This window comes from Trachypithecus francoisi, unplaced genomic scaffold, assembly GCF_009764315.1.
Source record: "Trachypithecus francoisi isolate TF-2019V2 unplaced genomic scaffold, Tfra_2.0 Lachesis_group3, whole genome shotgun sequence".
In the NCBI taxonomy this organism is placed as follows: Eukaryota; Metazoa; Chordata; class Mammalia; order Primates; family Cercopithecidae; genus Trachypithecus; species Trachypithecus francoisi.
This window is the reverse complement of record NW_022681468.1, coordinates 93,440,284-93,456,157: the sequence shown is the minus strand read 5'-3', so window position 1 is coordinate 93,456,157 and position 15,874 is coordinate 93,440,284. Positions and strand designations below refer to the sequence as shown.

Here is a 15,874-nt window from a genome sequence, read left to right as displayed (position 1 = left end):
TTTTTTGAAGCTGACTTCTTAATGCAAAGGAGGAACCTAGATTGGTTTAATTTTGGTGATCACATAGGGTAATTTAAATGGCCATCACCTTGGCAGGTGTGTAAGATTGATTTTTAGGGTAAGGAGGAGTTTAGGGAAGGGATAATCACAGTTCACAGACTGATGTCTGATATTTGAGGGAGATGGTGAAGGGGGAATTAGAAAGCTTAGTAAGTGGCTTGATATCCTTTAAACTCTGTATAGGTGACTTTGACTCTCTTAACACCAGAAGTATTTTTCTGGGGTTGAAGAGCAGTGGCAGCTCCAATTCTTATATAGAAGGGGATTAGGGTAGCAATCATTGGAAGGAACCTTTATAAAAACTATTTCTACATAGCCAATACCATGCTTTTACTAGGGTTGGAGACCCACGCAAATTATATGTCAGAGTTTACAGAATGGCCCCAACCCCCACTTCTGATCACACCCATCTGATGAGAGAGGAGGAAGGCTGGCAAAAAAGCAAGAGTTGCCTGAAATTCAATTCCACTGACAATTTGTAGGAGTGACGTGATCCTGCTTGGCTGTAAACAAAATTAGTGTAAAGATAATTATGAAAGAAGTCTGCTCTAAATTTGAGATAACTTTCTAGATCTCCAAATGAACGTCTCATAGCAAAATGATTCCTCAATTTTTAGAAAAGCTTATGAACAATGAATTACATCAGTGATTACCCATGAGTAAAGGTGAAATTAAATGGGAGTAAAGAGGTGTTTGAAACTATTTTATTCCATCAAATTACCACCTTAGGATAGTTTCAACATTATTTGTCATTTCTCAAACAGATTCATAATGGGACACATTTTCCCTAATAATAGCTGTGTATTGGGTTTGTCTATGAATATAAAGACTAATGAAAACGCCACTTCCTTGACAGGGAGTTTGTGGGAAATTAGAACTTAGCATTGACATAAATTTACTTCTCTTACTGGAAAAAATATACACACATATGTGCTTATTTGTATATATATAATACTATATAATATAATATATAAAATAACAGATAGTGTCTGGGTGCGGTGGCTCATGCCTATAATCCCAGCACTTCGGGAGGCGGAGGCAGGCGGATCACGAGGTCAGGAGATCAAGATCATCCTGGTTAACACAGTGAAACTCCGTCTCTACTAAAAATACAAAAAATTAGCCAGACGTAGTGGCAGGTGCCTGTAGTCCCAGCTACTCAGGAGGCTGAGCAGGAGAATGGCATGAACCCTGAAGGTGGAGTTTGCAAAGAGCTAAGATCGCGCCACTGTACTCCAGCCTGGGTGACAGAGCGAGACTCCGGCTCAAAATAAATAAATAAATAAATAAATAAAATAAAAAATAACAACAACAACAACAAAAAACAGATAGATCAATCGATACTGTAATTGGATGTAAGGGAAAGTGATGACTCTCAGTGATGAGAGTATAAACTAGTTCCCAGATTTGGATAAAAAGAGAGGCCGGGCACGGTGGCTCAAGCCTGTAATCCCAGCACTTTGGGAGGCCGAGACGGGCGGATCACGAGGTCAGGAGATAGAGACCATCCTGGCTAACACAGTGAAACCCCGTCTCTACTAAAAATACAAAAAATCTAGCTGGGCGTGGTGGCGGGCGCCTGTAGTCCCAGCTACTCGGGAGGCTGAGGCAGGAGAATGGCGTGAACCCGGGAGGCGGAGCTTGCAGTGAGCTGAGATCCAGCCACTGCACTCCAGCCCGGGCGACAGAGCAAGACTCCATCTCAAAAAAAAAAAAAAAAAAAAAAAAAAGGGAGAGCTATGAATTAGCTTGGCACAGTAGCACCAGCTACTAGGGAGGCTGAGGCAGGATAATCAATTGAGCACAAGATTTTTGAGGCTGTGAGTTCTATGATTGTGTCCGTGAATAACGACAGCATTCCGGGTTGGTCAACATAGTGAGACCACATTTCTAAAAAACAATAAATAAACAAATAAAAATTAGAAGGGCAGCCATGAATTATTCTGTGTTGTTGGAAATTGTTCATGGCCTCATAAGGGGGATAACTTTCAAAATAGCATTTGTTTGGGACAATCTTGCATGTTTATATTAATTAAATGTGAAAATATTTTTAAAAATTCCCTAGAGAGGTTATTGTTATTTTTGAGGCACACACAGTGGTTTTCATGGATATGCAACTAGAGCAAGTTTCTATTCAGTATAGTCCTTGGCCACCTGCAAGTCCTAGGAGCAGGCTTGGGGAAGATCAGGATAGGTGTGTGCTGTGCTGTCTTGGGGCAGGGGAAGGTGGATACCAGCCCTGCCCAGCTCCTGCAGCATTAGGGTGCATTCAGAATGCCAATTGGCAGGTGCCAATTCAGATACCTAGCACATCCTGAAAGGGAAGTTGCAATCTATTGGGAGTGAGGGTTGGCTGCTCTCCCTGTGTTAGAGTTCAGTCCTTGGGTAGGGGATGTCTGGGTCCTTGTCGAAGTCCCACATTTTAATTTTTCACTGGGCCCTGCAAGTTAAGTAGCCAGTCCTTCACAGACACACTCACACAAAGGCTCACCACGATGACCACTGTCAAACATTAACCAGAATCACTACCTCAAGACACTTCAATAACTTTGAATGCTGTTACCACCACTCCCATAAACAAATGCAAACACAATTTAGACTGAGAAATAACCTTATAATGGGTTAATGACTTGCCTACGTTTACAGAATTTCCTTAATACATTTGTTGTTAAGAGGGAAACAATTAAATGCTAGTCAAAATCCCTGGAGATAGTGGGCTGGCAAACAAAATAAGTTAAACACCTTTATAGGGCTCAGTTTCCTAAAAACAGCAGCTAGTGAAAAGCAACTCAATTTATCGTTGGAGAAACTGTCAAAATCTGTGCCACCGCCAAATCTCCTGTTGAGATCTAATCCCCTGTATTGGAGTTGACCAAAGAAGAGATTCTTAATGGCCAACAAAGATTTTGATACCTCTGTGAATATTACTTATTACTGTCATTTCTACTGTTATTATTATATTCTGCATTTGAAAAAAAAATCAGGGTCCATGGATTAATTTTTGCCTCTACTGCCCACGTGGTTGTATATCCATAACTGCGCTTACACTCTTCCTTTTCTCTTTCTTCTTCATCTTGGGCTTTTCCCCAAGTCTTTATTTCCTCTTCCCTTTGCCGTGTCTTGTTTCTAGCACCCAGTGTCATCTATGAACACTGATCAGCATTGCTGCAGGGACCACACTTGGTGAAGATGACCTGTGCCCCTGTGTTAGGCCATTCTTCATTGCTATAAAAAATACCCGAAGCTGCGTAATTTATAAAGGAAAGATATTTAATTGGCTCACAGTTCTCCAGGCTATACAGGAAGCATGGCTCTGGCATCCACTTAGTCTCTGGTGAAGCCTCAGGAAACTTACAGCCATGGCAGGAGGGTTTCGAAACGAGGAACAGTCATCTCACATGGCCAGACCAGGAGCATGAGTGAAGGGGGTAGATATCACACACTTTTGAACGACCAGATCTCCCGTGAACTCACTCCTCATCAAGAGGCTGGCTCCTTAAGCCATTCATGAGAGATCCGCCCCCATGATCCAAACACTTCCCTCAGGCCCCACCTCCAACACAGGGGATCACATTTCACCAGGAGATTTGGTGGGGGCACAGATTTTGAGTTTCTCCAACAATAAATTGAGTTGTTTTTTACTAGCTGCTGTTTTTAGAGATGTTTGAGAAATAATCCATACAATATTTGGCAAGTTCCTTTGAGGACTATCATCTGTATATGTGTGGACATTAAGTCTTTGAGGGTTGGCCTTTTTTCCTTTTGATTAAAATGTCCTGCTTGGACTCCTCTCCATTCACTTTGAATCATTCCATTTTGAACCAGGATTGAGTTGGGTGGCCTAAGGCTACATGCAGTTTCGTATCAGGGCCTGACAGGGTGCAGCGGCTGCTCAGGAGTCCGCTAGTCTACACAGTCCATACTTCTGATTCACAGTCAGCCTGGGAGTTGCTGCCAGCCCTAGATTCCCATTTGTGGAGTTCATTGGTCTTTTTCCTTCTCTGTTGTGTGACCCTGCACTCAGAAGACCTCATTCTACTTGTTTCTGACCATTTCTCCAAGTTGTCAGGGTCTTTTTGAATTATACTCCTGTATTCTAGAGTTCCAGTCAACCTTCTCTGCTGGGTTCGAAGCACAGGCACAATGCCTATGCTCCATGTAAACACATTTTCATGGTGAAAGCTACAACATATTTCAAATTATTATGGTTATAGCATTATATAAAAAAATTAAAAGCATGAAATTATGTAATTGTATTTACATATGACATCTGTCTATATCTATACATAGGAAGATCAAAGGGTACATATGTATGTATACTTGTGTATGTAGGATTTATTCTGCTGACTCAAGAAAGCAAATTGATGACGTGACATGTTTCTACTAAACAACACACATCAAGACATGTTATGCTGCTTCTGTTTATCCCACCTATTGGAGGGTTTAGATTATGTTCTGCACATTGCTGAATCAGACAAATAAGGAATAGATGTTGAATTGAACAACCAACTGCTTACATTCATTGCTTGATGTTTTATTTAGAAAGCCAATTCTAAATACAAGTCCAGAAAAAAAAAGTGAGAGAAATGAATATCCAGAAATATTCATTTCATTTTTCAGGAAGACAGCATCTCCCCTTCAAGGAACATGAATTGTTCTCTCTCCTTAACTCTTCAGCCAACTCCCTCTGGATCTCAAGTTTGGCTCTATTGCTTGGTGTTTCTTTTCCTTTTTTTTTTTTTTTTTTTTTTCTTTTTTTCTGTGTGTGCGTGTGTGTAGGGAGGAGAAGCATGTGTCTGAGGTGGCAACAACAGTCGTAGAGCCAGAGCCTTAATCACTGTTTACTGATTTAGTCCATTTTACTAGCAGGCAGTGCTTTTCCGGAGAGCTGTTTTCCTGGCGGGGTGCAACGACTGCTTTCAGGGGCAAAAGTATGTGTCTCGAAGTTATCTGGCTCACTCTCCCTGGCACTCACTGCCTTGCCACCCTTGGCAGGGCCGCTGCACCCAGGCAATGGGCCGGCGTGTCCGCCTCTGCCTCTGACGGTGCTCATCTGGTGGTAGTGTTAATGAGAGCTGGATGAAAGCAGGAGGCAGGGCACAGAGGACCCACCGGGGCGACCAAACAATGCCAGAGCCAGCAGGTTTCACACTGTGCCTCTGCTCCTGTGGTGAAAAGAATTGAAAATGACACATCGAGGATTCTGCCTTCCCCTCTGATAGGCTTTTTTGTTTGGTTTGTTTACACTGCTTTGGGGTTGGGTAGCTGCTATTGTTGTTGCTCTCTTTCCTCTCTGCTTTTTCCTTACAATTGTGTACTTGTTACACTTAAAATGGTGGCTTAGAGATGAACAAGAAAAAGGGCCAGTTAGGAATTGTTCGTATGTCTTGAATAGTTTATTTGTCACTTTTAATAATCTCCATCTCTCTACTCCCATTTGTCATGGTCAACACCTGAACTCCTCCAGTGACTTGCAAATTCAGAGAATTGTGGAGGGTGGGCTGACCTGTGAAATTAGGTTTGCCGGACAAAAGAGAAGTGGGTGATGTGAGTGTTGGAAAAACTCTGTGGGTATTAGTGTAAGTGTGTGAACATCAAACGTGTTGCATGGCTCTTCTAGGTAACTACTCCCAGGACCAATCAAATGGCTGCAATGCATCCCCATTGGCATACTTCATCTTAGAGTCCATTCAGGGCAAAAGGAACATTCATCAGACATAGGGGTCTTCACTGGTCCCAGGCCTGAGAAAATTCGAGGGCATGGCTCTAAGCTCAGGGTGGAAGCCAGGACTTTGTCTAAAGGGAAACTTGCCAGCAACATGAATTGCTGACACCACGATAATCCCCAAAATAACAAACTCCCTTCCCTCTCACGCTTCTTACTCTTCTGCTGTCCAGTCCAGATGTTTTTGAGGGTGATTTCCGGTCTTGCGCTTTCTGTATTTTTTTTTTAATTGAAGGAGTTGTATGTGCATCCCAAATAAAATGTTCAACATTAGATTGAAAAACTATCATTATAACCATTGCAGTCAGCCATAGTGACTGCCAGGAGACGCCAAGTGCTTTGAAACTTCCTACACTGGCATCCTCATTCTCCTACAGTCCAGGCTACCCTCCTGCCTGACCATTCACTGAAACTCTCAGTGGTATCCAGTGGGCCATCATCATCCTCTTCCTGTCACCTGCAGTACCTACTAGAGACTCAGTGCAGTTGAGCCATTTCTCCTTTCCAACACTCTCTTTTCCCATTTAATAATTATTCCTATACTCTCCCAGTCTCCATAAACTCACAGGACTCAGTGAGATTGGGGAATTATGTGAATGTCCATGGAGCATCTTGAAAACATTCGTTGCAAACTGTGCTTGCTATCTTAGAACACTCTCTATATACTTCAAGCATCAGTTTAAGCAAGTGTGCTGCTTTTAATTCAGTAGTATTTATCAGGGCCTATGCTACAGAAAGATTCCTTTCCAACTTCAATAAAAACCCTCTGATTGCTATATAATCATCATTATTAATATTAATAATAATGCAAATAAAGTATCCCTAATGCCTTTATAAGTAGCCATCAAATGATGACATTTCTAAGGACTAAGATTTGGAAAATCAGAGAAATGTCTGGTAAAGTGAAGTCTCCAGTTTTGTGTTTAACCCTACTTGTCACCATCCTTACCTATGTGAAAGGAATTGATTTCACACGTGTTGATATTACATGCAGTTGACAATCCACCAGGTGTACGTAGTCAGAACCTTTAGTGGCACAGAGACAGATACAGAACCGCATTTTCTGCTCTCTGTAATTGTGTAGGTAAGGGACACCACAAAAAGGACTCTGCCCTGCCTGGGATGTTGTTACAGAGATGAACATCTTTGCTGGAAAATTCAAAGCAAAGTGGATCTAAAACAAACTGTAAACATATCTCAAAAGTAGACACCTCTAAGTGAAGCATAACAGTCATGTGTGACACTGGTCTGGATTTTTGCAGAAGGACTGAATTATCACAAGAGTGCTCTAGTCTTCACAAATCTCAACAACATCGTCTCAAGTTCGAAGTTGTTATTTTCTGTTTTTCAACTCAAAGTAGATAATATCTGAAATGAGGGAGAGAGAGAGAGTGAGTGAGAGAGAGAGAGAGAAATGAAGTGAGAAAAAGAAAGGAGGAGAGATCACCTTTAAGGCTTTTCTTTCCTCTTTCTTTCAAATGACACAATAGAATTTTTTTTTTTTTCCTAAAGTTGTATTAGGGATTCACTTAAGCAGAAATGAACTGTAATATGCAAATAGTTCTAATTGGACTGCTAATAGAGCGTGTCTCTGTTGTTTTTTTGTAGGGAGTTTTATGCCTATGTAATCAGTGCAGACAGCCGTTAAGTAAATGAAGAGGCAACTAACAATGTCAGAAAAGAGACCGGGCGGTTCCGGCTGACACTACCCTAATCTTCCAGGACCCATTAAATGGCAGTTTCAACGCATTACCTACCATAACATCCTTGAATATCACTGATTTTATTTGCAGTATCAAACATTCCATTTCATGCCCCATTAACAGTGGGAGCCTGAGCTTTTTGACGCAGCTAAACATTTTACTAACTACCTGGACTAAGTAACCAATTAACTTTTGGAGACAATACGGCCAATTAAGCGCGAAAAGGTAAGGCTGTCATCCCCCACGAAAATTGAATTTCCTTTTCCTGATGGCACTTATTGTCGCCGTTCAATTGTTAATGGAGATTCGGTCCCTATTAAAGTATGAAGGCAAAGCGGAATGGAAAAGTTCAGAGGACTTGGTTCCTAAAGAGTAGGTCACAAAGTGTCCCAACTGGCCACTAATTCAGTTAACTTTTCTTCATGCCAGATTACTTATTGGATGCGACTGGAACAGGGCTCTAATATGACATTTCTGTGATAGTACATTGTGCAATCTGGTAACTTGAGAGGAATCCATAGGCCCAGGGCAGTAGTTTGAGACCTTGTATGGGAGGTTTAGGGAAAAAAAAAAAGTTATCCATTTTTATTTTTGTTTTTGTTTTTTTGACAGCAGAAATATCAGTGTCCGACAAGATATTGCCGTGGTTATCACTGGCTTGGACTCTTTAGAGAGAAAAACAAATCCATGTATGGAGAGGTGGGCTCCAAATTAACCCTCTGTGGTTTGGGAAGTCATTTTCTAAATGGCAGACAAGGTCTCAGGTGGTGATTCTGCTATGTGGATTTGACTCCAGTTGACTGGAATGGAGCACAAGTAATGAACTTGAATATCACATTTTTGAAAGCTTGAGGCAAATTGTACCCCTTTGGTAGAAGTCTTTCATCTTTGAAGGTACAGAAGAAAATTTGTCCTGGAGGGCATCTTCCACAGGCCTTGTATAAGTGAGAAACATGAAGCTTATATGGAGTCAGAAACTAAACACTGTTAAAAGCACACACACACACACACACACACACACACAATCAAACTGCTTTGTGAAAATGCAACTGTTCTAAATAGGAAGAGAAATCAAGAATTTTGAAAAGCAGGTAAAGAATAGACTTCCAATGATGGTCATTTGAATCTGACTTTAATACAAAAGTGTTAATGCTTACATATGTAATGTTGTCAAATTGTTCCTAGAGCAATACAATTGTTTAACATTTATTTGAAACCTGCTCACATACACTTAAAATCTGATTGGGGCCTAAAAACTCATAAGTAAAGCAGTGATCTAAGTTGTGCTTGAAATTATTAATTTCCTGTATTGTTTAATGGTAGAGGTATTTGATCCCCATAGAACAGCTGTTGAACTGCCATGGGAAAAGAAATTCATGTATTCCATTGCTATGTTAGTATTCTTGGTTCATAACTTTTTTATGTTGTTTCTGCCAGATTCTGTGGTGATGGAAAGCAGGAACAAAAAGAATTCATGTTATATACTTTCAGGTTTAGATATTTTTTGAAGAATTTGATGAGGATTGTTACTTCCAAAGAAGATTTGAATAAGAAATAGTTCTATGTTAGTATGGACCAATTAATAACATTGATTGAAATTTCCTTTTGAAATTTTCCTTGGATTTTAATATCTTTTCTCAAGAGACACAGTTTTCTTTATAGAAGTGATTGCTGTGGGCTATTTATTTTAGCCATTTTCCCATGGCAGTGGATGATTTAAAAATGATTACAATAGTTTGAACTTCCTGTTATTTAAGATAGAGGAGTAAAGCCAGATCTCAAATGCTTCCCACTCCCACCCCCTGACATCCCTACAAGAGAATAATGAAAACAAACAAGCAATGGCAAAACTACATCAGCAGTACTCAAACTGTGGAAAGGGCTGGTGGCCAGAAGCTTCCAATCATTCCACATCAGTAAGTAAAGATGGTGGGAGATATTACACGAAGCGCCGAGGGGGGAGGTGCTGCAAAGCCTTAGGGTCAGCTAAGGTGGGCAGAGAGGCCTGTAGTGTGGAGAGACCCACATGCGGTTCCTCCCAGCCTTTTGCACAATCAGGGGAGAAGCCAAAAGTCTTTTGCCACTTGAGTTAATAGAAGTGAAAATGAAGAGGAAAGTAAACAATCAGTGCTATCGCTGGTACAAAGTTTCCAGGGGCCCACACTGTACCTCCTACTAGAGTCAAGTAGGTCCCTGAGAAGCCAATCTTGAAAATAGACATTTAACAAGAGGAAAGGGCAGGTACTCGTTCTAGTCATTGAGGTTGCATCAAATTTTCAGGCTACCGAAAATTCATCTCTCAAGTGTGGCTCTTAGAAGGAGATACAGGAGGGGAGAGAGGAAAGTGACTAATTATATAGAAAAACAAAGTAAAATAAAAATCCGGATCAATCAACCAACCTATAAACCATTTAGAAAAAAAAATAATGAGTTGTTTTTAATCATCTGGGGATGAGTAGATCTTCCTAATAAACACAAAATTCACATACTAGAAAATGCTAGATATGTGTGACTAAAAATATTCTGGATAACAAGTACACACTGTAATGTTTAGAAGTCTAAGGAGAGTCAATCTAGGGAAAAAATGATTCATCTTTTCACAAAGGTCTATTATTTTAACTAATAAAAGCTCAAACAAATCAATAAAAAAGATAGAAAACTAGCAATTTACAAAGAAGTAAATACAAATGGCCAATAAATATATTTCGATTCTCAGTTTTATTCAGAATTTTTTAAATTGCAAATTAAAATAACAGCAGGTTACCATTTTTTATCTCTCTGATGAAACGAATGCTAAGGTTGGTTTCTCCCCAGTGCTGAAGTGGGTGGAGCCAGGCTGCCACTTCCTATAAACTTTCTGAGTAGCAATTTACTAATGCATTTCCATATTTAAAGAGTCCTCTACTAGGAGTGCTGTAAGGTACACAACAGAAATACACAGGTGTGCATATACATACATATACATATATTTAACTTTCATATATAATTTAAATATGTGTTATATGTATTATATACATATCCACTTTATGTATATAAGGCACACATATATGAATTGTATATATATATATTTTACAAAAGCATTAAAAATAATTTTGGCAATAACCAAAGTATCTGCCAATAAATGGGTGTTATGTTATAATAAAGTCCACTGAATAGAAAGATTGCTAGATACATTAAATAAAAAAATAAAGTGCACAATGATGCACTTTTCTGAAAAGAAAGATTGCTAGATATGTTAAGTTAAAAAAAAACAAGCACAACAGGATTGTTTTCTGATGTGTACATAATATTTTTCATTAAGTATATATATATTTAGATATGTACACACATATTTTTCATATAGACACAAATTTTTCATATATATTTATTTCTACTATTATAAATAATATAAACAAATCTTTGTATATCTCCATGTGTTTTGCATAATCTAATACATTCATGAATGTTTAGGGCCTCTGGAATAAATCATAAGAAATTATGTATGCTAGTTGCAGTTAGAGTCTGGTGGGGGTTGTTATGAAAAAAGGATGTTACTTTTTACTTTGGATATTCTGAGTTTTTAAGTTATGCACATGTATTATTTCATATAAATTAATATACACATTGTTAATAAGAGGGCTCAGCTTCTGGGCACATTTTGCTTATTTGACTGTTTTCCTCTTGATATTTTTCACTAGAAACAATCAAAATTACTTTTAAAATAGTTTTTTTCTTGCTCCCTATGTGATTGTAGAAAATTTAGAAAACAGGCTTTTCCTATCAGGATGAGCACAGATAATTTGTGTCTATGGACATTCTGTGAAGGCCTATTGTGTGGAGCAGTGTATTGAAACATAAACATGACTCTTCCCCCAAGAAACTTACATTTTAGTAAGGGGTACATATATTCCAGTGAAGTGTACAAACGATAATGAAAAGGTGTGTTTAATGATCCTTTAAGGGCACTCACAAGATTTCTATGACAAGATATAAATGAAATGCCTCATTGTGTTTGGGCTTGAATTAATATTTAGCTTTTTGAAATAATATTTTCTGACTAATAAACTAATACAGTACTCATTTACTAAACTTAGAAAAAATGCAGACAAGTCAAAAAATTCCCAGTTTGAACAGTTTTGTATCTTGCTTTTGCAGTAAACATTTAAAAAAGGAAATTAGGTAAACAGCTAAGCATTCAATGAAGGCTCAGAACTAATATAACTACTACAATTACATCTTTCTTGAGACATTGTATCATAAGCATTTCTTTATGGCAATAAATTATCTTTGAAAGCATAACATATATGATTCAGTGATGCAACATAACTTATTTGAACAGTTCATGGTTGTTGGACAATCATTTTGAACTTTATTTTTTCCCATACATATTTTTAGCTGTGACTTACATAGGCTCTTTAATGACATCTTATGTATATATTGCCATCGTAATGAAGCTGTACCTTTTCTGAGAAGGGAAATTATGAGATGGAGGTGGCCATATGGTAGAACTGGAAGAGGCAATACACTCACAGGCCCCCAGTTACCGTCCATACGCTACCTTTGGCTTCCCAAACAAGCCTTCTCCACTTGGGACATTCTGAATCTCCTGAATACACATTCAGGTGGGAAAACGTGCATTATAAAAATAGTGTAAGAACATGCTCTGAAACCTGAATGTATTAAATCACTAGTTGGATTTTTGTTTGTTTGTTTGTTTGTCTTAAGACACTTTGGACTAGCAGCCATGCACGAGTCCATCCAACGAGGAGAAAGGAGATGAGTTTGCAGGGCCATTCCAGAAATGAGCAGTTAAATAGACATACAGTGGCATGGGTTTGAAGTGAAGTGAACACCATAGGCATAAAAAGGCAGTGAGAGATGTGAATGAGCACTAGGTGGGACCTGTGATTGGCTGGGTTGGTCCTAAAGCGCAGGGCATGAAGGAAAAGATCTAATGGGACTCCTAAGTGTTAGGGCTGCAAACCTTCATAAGATGATCTTAACAAATAGGGATAAATGAGAAGGGTAAGAGAAGTTAAGAAAGCATTTAATGACAAACACGAAGTCACCAATTATTCAGGTAAGTTGAGTTACAATTTGATATAAGAGGCAGGTGAGTCTCTTAACCATTTACAGCATCCAAGGTAAATAAATATGACCATCGTAATTGAAGCAACTGGAGAGCCAAGGTCTGACATCCCAGATGCCTGCAGCAGACTTCTAATCTCCATCCAGAGAAAGATGACTGGGCTTAACACAAGTCAATACCTGTGGACAAAGATGGAAAAGAGTCTATATGAATGAAGAGGGCTGTGAACATACTGAAAATTGAGTGAGCCAAGGTCTTTACAGTGAAGTATAGTTTACAAGATCTCTCAAAGTTCTGAATATGGGGCTAGGGTTATAGAACCATAGAAAAATGGGAGAATGGAAGGGGAGGTTTAGACATTTTTCTGTTATGAGATTGAATTCATTCAAAGTCACTTAGATTGTAATAATGAGGTTCATTTAAGACCTAGGACTTGCTGAAATAATATGGTTAAAGCCATGAGACATTAAGATTGTACTTGCCATAACAGAACCCGTTTGGGCTATTATTAATCTAATCTCATAAGTGCACATAATACCCAAGCAAGCAAACCAAAGCTTTGAATTCAGTTTACACTAATAGTAAGAATATCTCATGGGCTTTTCACCGGGATTCTCTGTACCATTAAACAATTACTAGTGGCTAGAACACTACTAGCCCACATGTCGCTATTCTGGTTAGGGGATTTTCTTGCCTGCCTGGCTAAATCTTCCAATTAAATGCAATGGTAGTACATTCATTTCAGTTCTTCACTCACAATGCACAGTGGAAAGTATTGTTACTTCAAGTAAACAGCTTTAGGAGCTGTTGAACCACAGACACAGCATTGCTGGTTTTTATCATTCCCACCAGCGGTAGGATATCATTGTGTAACAAGCAAAGGTGAGGCCTGGAGACAAAGACAGTCTTTTTTATTGATATAGCAACATCTTTATCAACAAAGTTGCTATATCCAATGACTCCTTTTTTTTTCTGTGTCTGTTAGTCAGAGACAGAGTTATATTTAAATTTGCTCTATTTAAAGTTCGACTGAAATTTAAAGCCCAAGGAAGGTCAAACCAGCATAAAGTCTCTCCTACAGTGTTCCTTAGAAATAAATTAAAATTTATTTTAATTTTTAAATAAAATATTATAATTAACAGTTATTTCAGTTCTAAATAAAATCATAAGGTAATAATTATTATATTATGTATATGGATTTTTTCAAAAACACGATAGATTTATGCCTAAAAATTAATACATTTAGTGGTGGAACCAATTCTTGAATTAGTTTTAATTATTTACCGTAAAGATTTTTTCATGATGATATATAGGATCAGTGTATAACCTTTCTGTAAATCTTACAAAACAGTAGAGAATGACTATCTCTGAAACATAGTGTAGTGATTAAGCATGCCGGCTATTAAAATAATAATTTCTGAATTCACACCATAATTCTAGCATCAACTAGCTTTGATTAAATTTACTTATCTTGTCAATGCCTCAGATTTATCTGTAAAAAAAAAAAAAGCAATAATAGTACTTACCACACAGAGTTATTGTGAGAATTAAATGAAATCCTAAATTATAGAACGTACCATATTAGTTTAATCATTTATAACCAAGTGCATGTTTTTGAACCCTAGGGACTATAGTAATGGTGCAAGATAATGAACACATAAATATTCCAGAAGATTTAGATAAAATCATAGATAATGGTAGCTCCTCCTCTTAAAAAAAAAAAAAAAAAAAAACTAGAGTCAAGCATATATGGGCTATATTTATAGATTTTCATGATATAATCACAGAACTTACTAGAATCCCTGAGAAAGTTCCTCATGTGCTACAACCTGAGGTGGACAATGAATTTGAAGCCCCATTGATAAGACAAAAGACCTCAGTTACTATAGAAAGATTTACTAATCAAAAGGTGAATTGGATAAGTGCATAATCCATTTATATGTGAAAACATCCTCCTAGTCCCCACCTCCATACAACTCATAGAATATTAGATGTCTCCAAAACTCTCTTATAAATGGTTGGTAATATTTTTCTCTGTCTGATGTTTAACTTGATAATTTAAGAATAGTAGGAGTGTCATAGTCAAATTTGTGGTATTTTTAGCTACTTGATAATGTAAGTGCTATCCTACTCATAAAAAATCAAATACAGGTCTAGCGCAGTGGCTCACACCTGTAATCCCAACACTTTGGGAGGCCGAGGTGGGCAGATCACAAGGTCAGGAGTTTGAGACCAGCCTAACCAACATGGTGAAACCCCGTCTCTGCTAAAAAATGCAAGAATTTGCCAGGCGTGGTGGCACGTGCGTGTAATCCCAGCTACTCAGGAAGCCGAAGCAGGAGAATTGCTTGAACCCAGGAGGCAGAGGTTACAGTGAGCTGAGATCGTGCCGCTGAGATCCAGCCTGGGTAACAGAGCAAGATTCTGTCTCAAAAAAAAGAAATCAGATATAATACTAATTCTTTATTGTTGCACACAGAAATCCTCCAGAATTGCATGTTAGACTCCCCTTTCTCTATTACTTTAGGCATGCATAACATCCCAGGGTCTCGTTGGGGTGGGGCAGGCAACGGTAGAAAAACTAAGAAACAAAAATTCTTGAGCAGTCTGATCATTTTTTAGATTTACATAACTATTCAGACACACCAAACTAATACAATTAACTCAAACTTTTGCTTATTTTTTCCTAGGGAGACATTAGTATTACACAGTGTAAATTATTGGAGGGTTTCCTTCTGTTCTCCAACTTTTTTTTTCTTGGTTGAATCTTTAACTTTAAAAAAGAAGCACCAAATAATTATTTCAGTCTTGCTCTTTGAAGCCAAGAGTGATGTTCAGTGGTAAAAGTTTTGGGGGCCTAATAGGAGAAACACTATCTCCCATTAAGAAATTTTATAACTGTTTCTTCGTACTGATTTCCCAAACTAAAAGCCTTATTCTTTCCCTTAGAGCCTGGCCAGAATGGAAAACTGCAAGGTTCAAATACTGGAGTGCAGAAGAAGCATTAGGCATTGACCCTGTGTCTTCCTAATAGATCTGCAAAGTGCTTTGTTCCTGGAAATCATCCGATGAGTAGTTCAGTGCTATTGTATATCTTGTTAGAGCAGCAGAAGTGCCACAAAATGAACTAAAATCTCCCTGCAGAGTTGCTGTATCATATGCTGAGAACATTCTGAACTTTCAACAAATTCATGTTACGATCCTGGGTAGCCATGGTTAAATCTGTACAGGGGTTAAATGAGAAATATGAGTCTGCTGTTAAGTGTCTTCTGAGAGTGACAAAGCTCTGGCCATAAGGGATGGGAGAGGAGGGATTTC

General features: G+C 38.4%; 1 long non-coding RNA gene across 1 annotated transcript in view; it reads left to right on the top strand.

The window, feature by feature from the left end:
• Positions 1-15,566, top strand: part of LOC117070162 — a 75,433-nt gene extending 59,867 nt beyond the window's left edge. Inside the window, exons 4-6 of the long non-coding RNA XR_004431811.1 lie at positions 7,394-7,713; positions 11,222-11,365; positions 15,506-15,566. This is a non-coding gene — a long non-coding RNA (uncharacterized LOC117070162). The remainder of the gene's footprint in view (positions 1-7,393; positions 7,714-11,221; positions 11,366-15,505) is intronic.
• Positions 15,567-15,874: the final 308 nt, after the last annotated feature.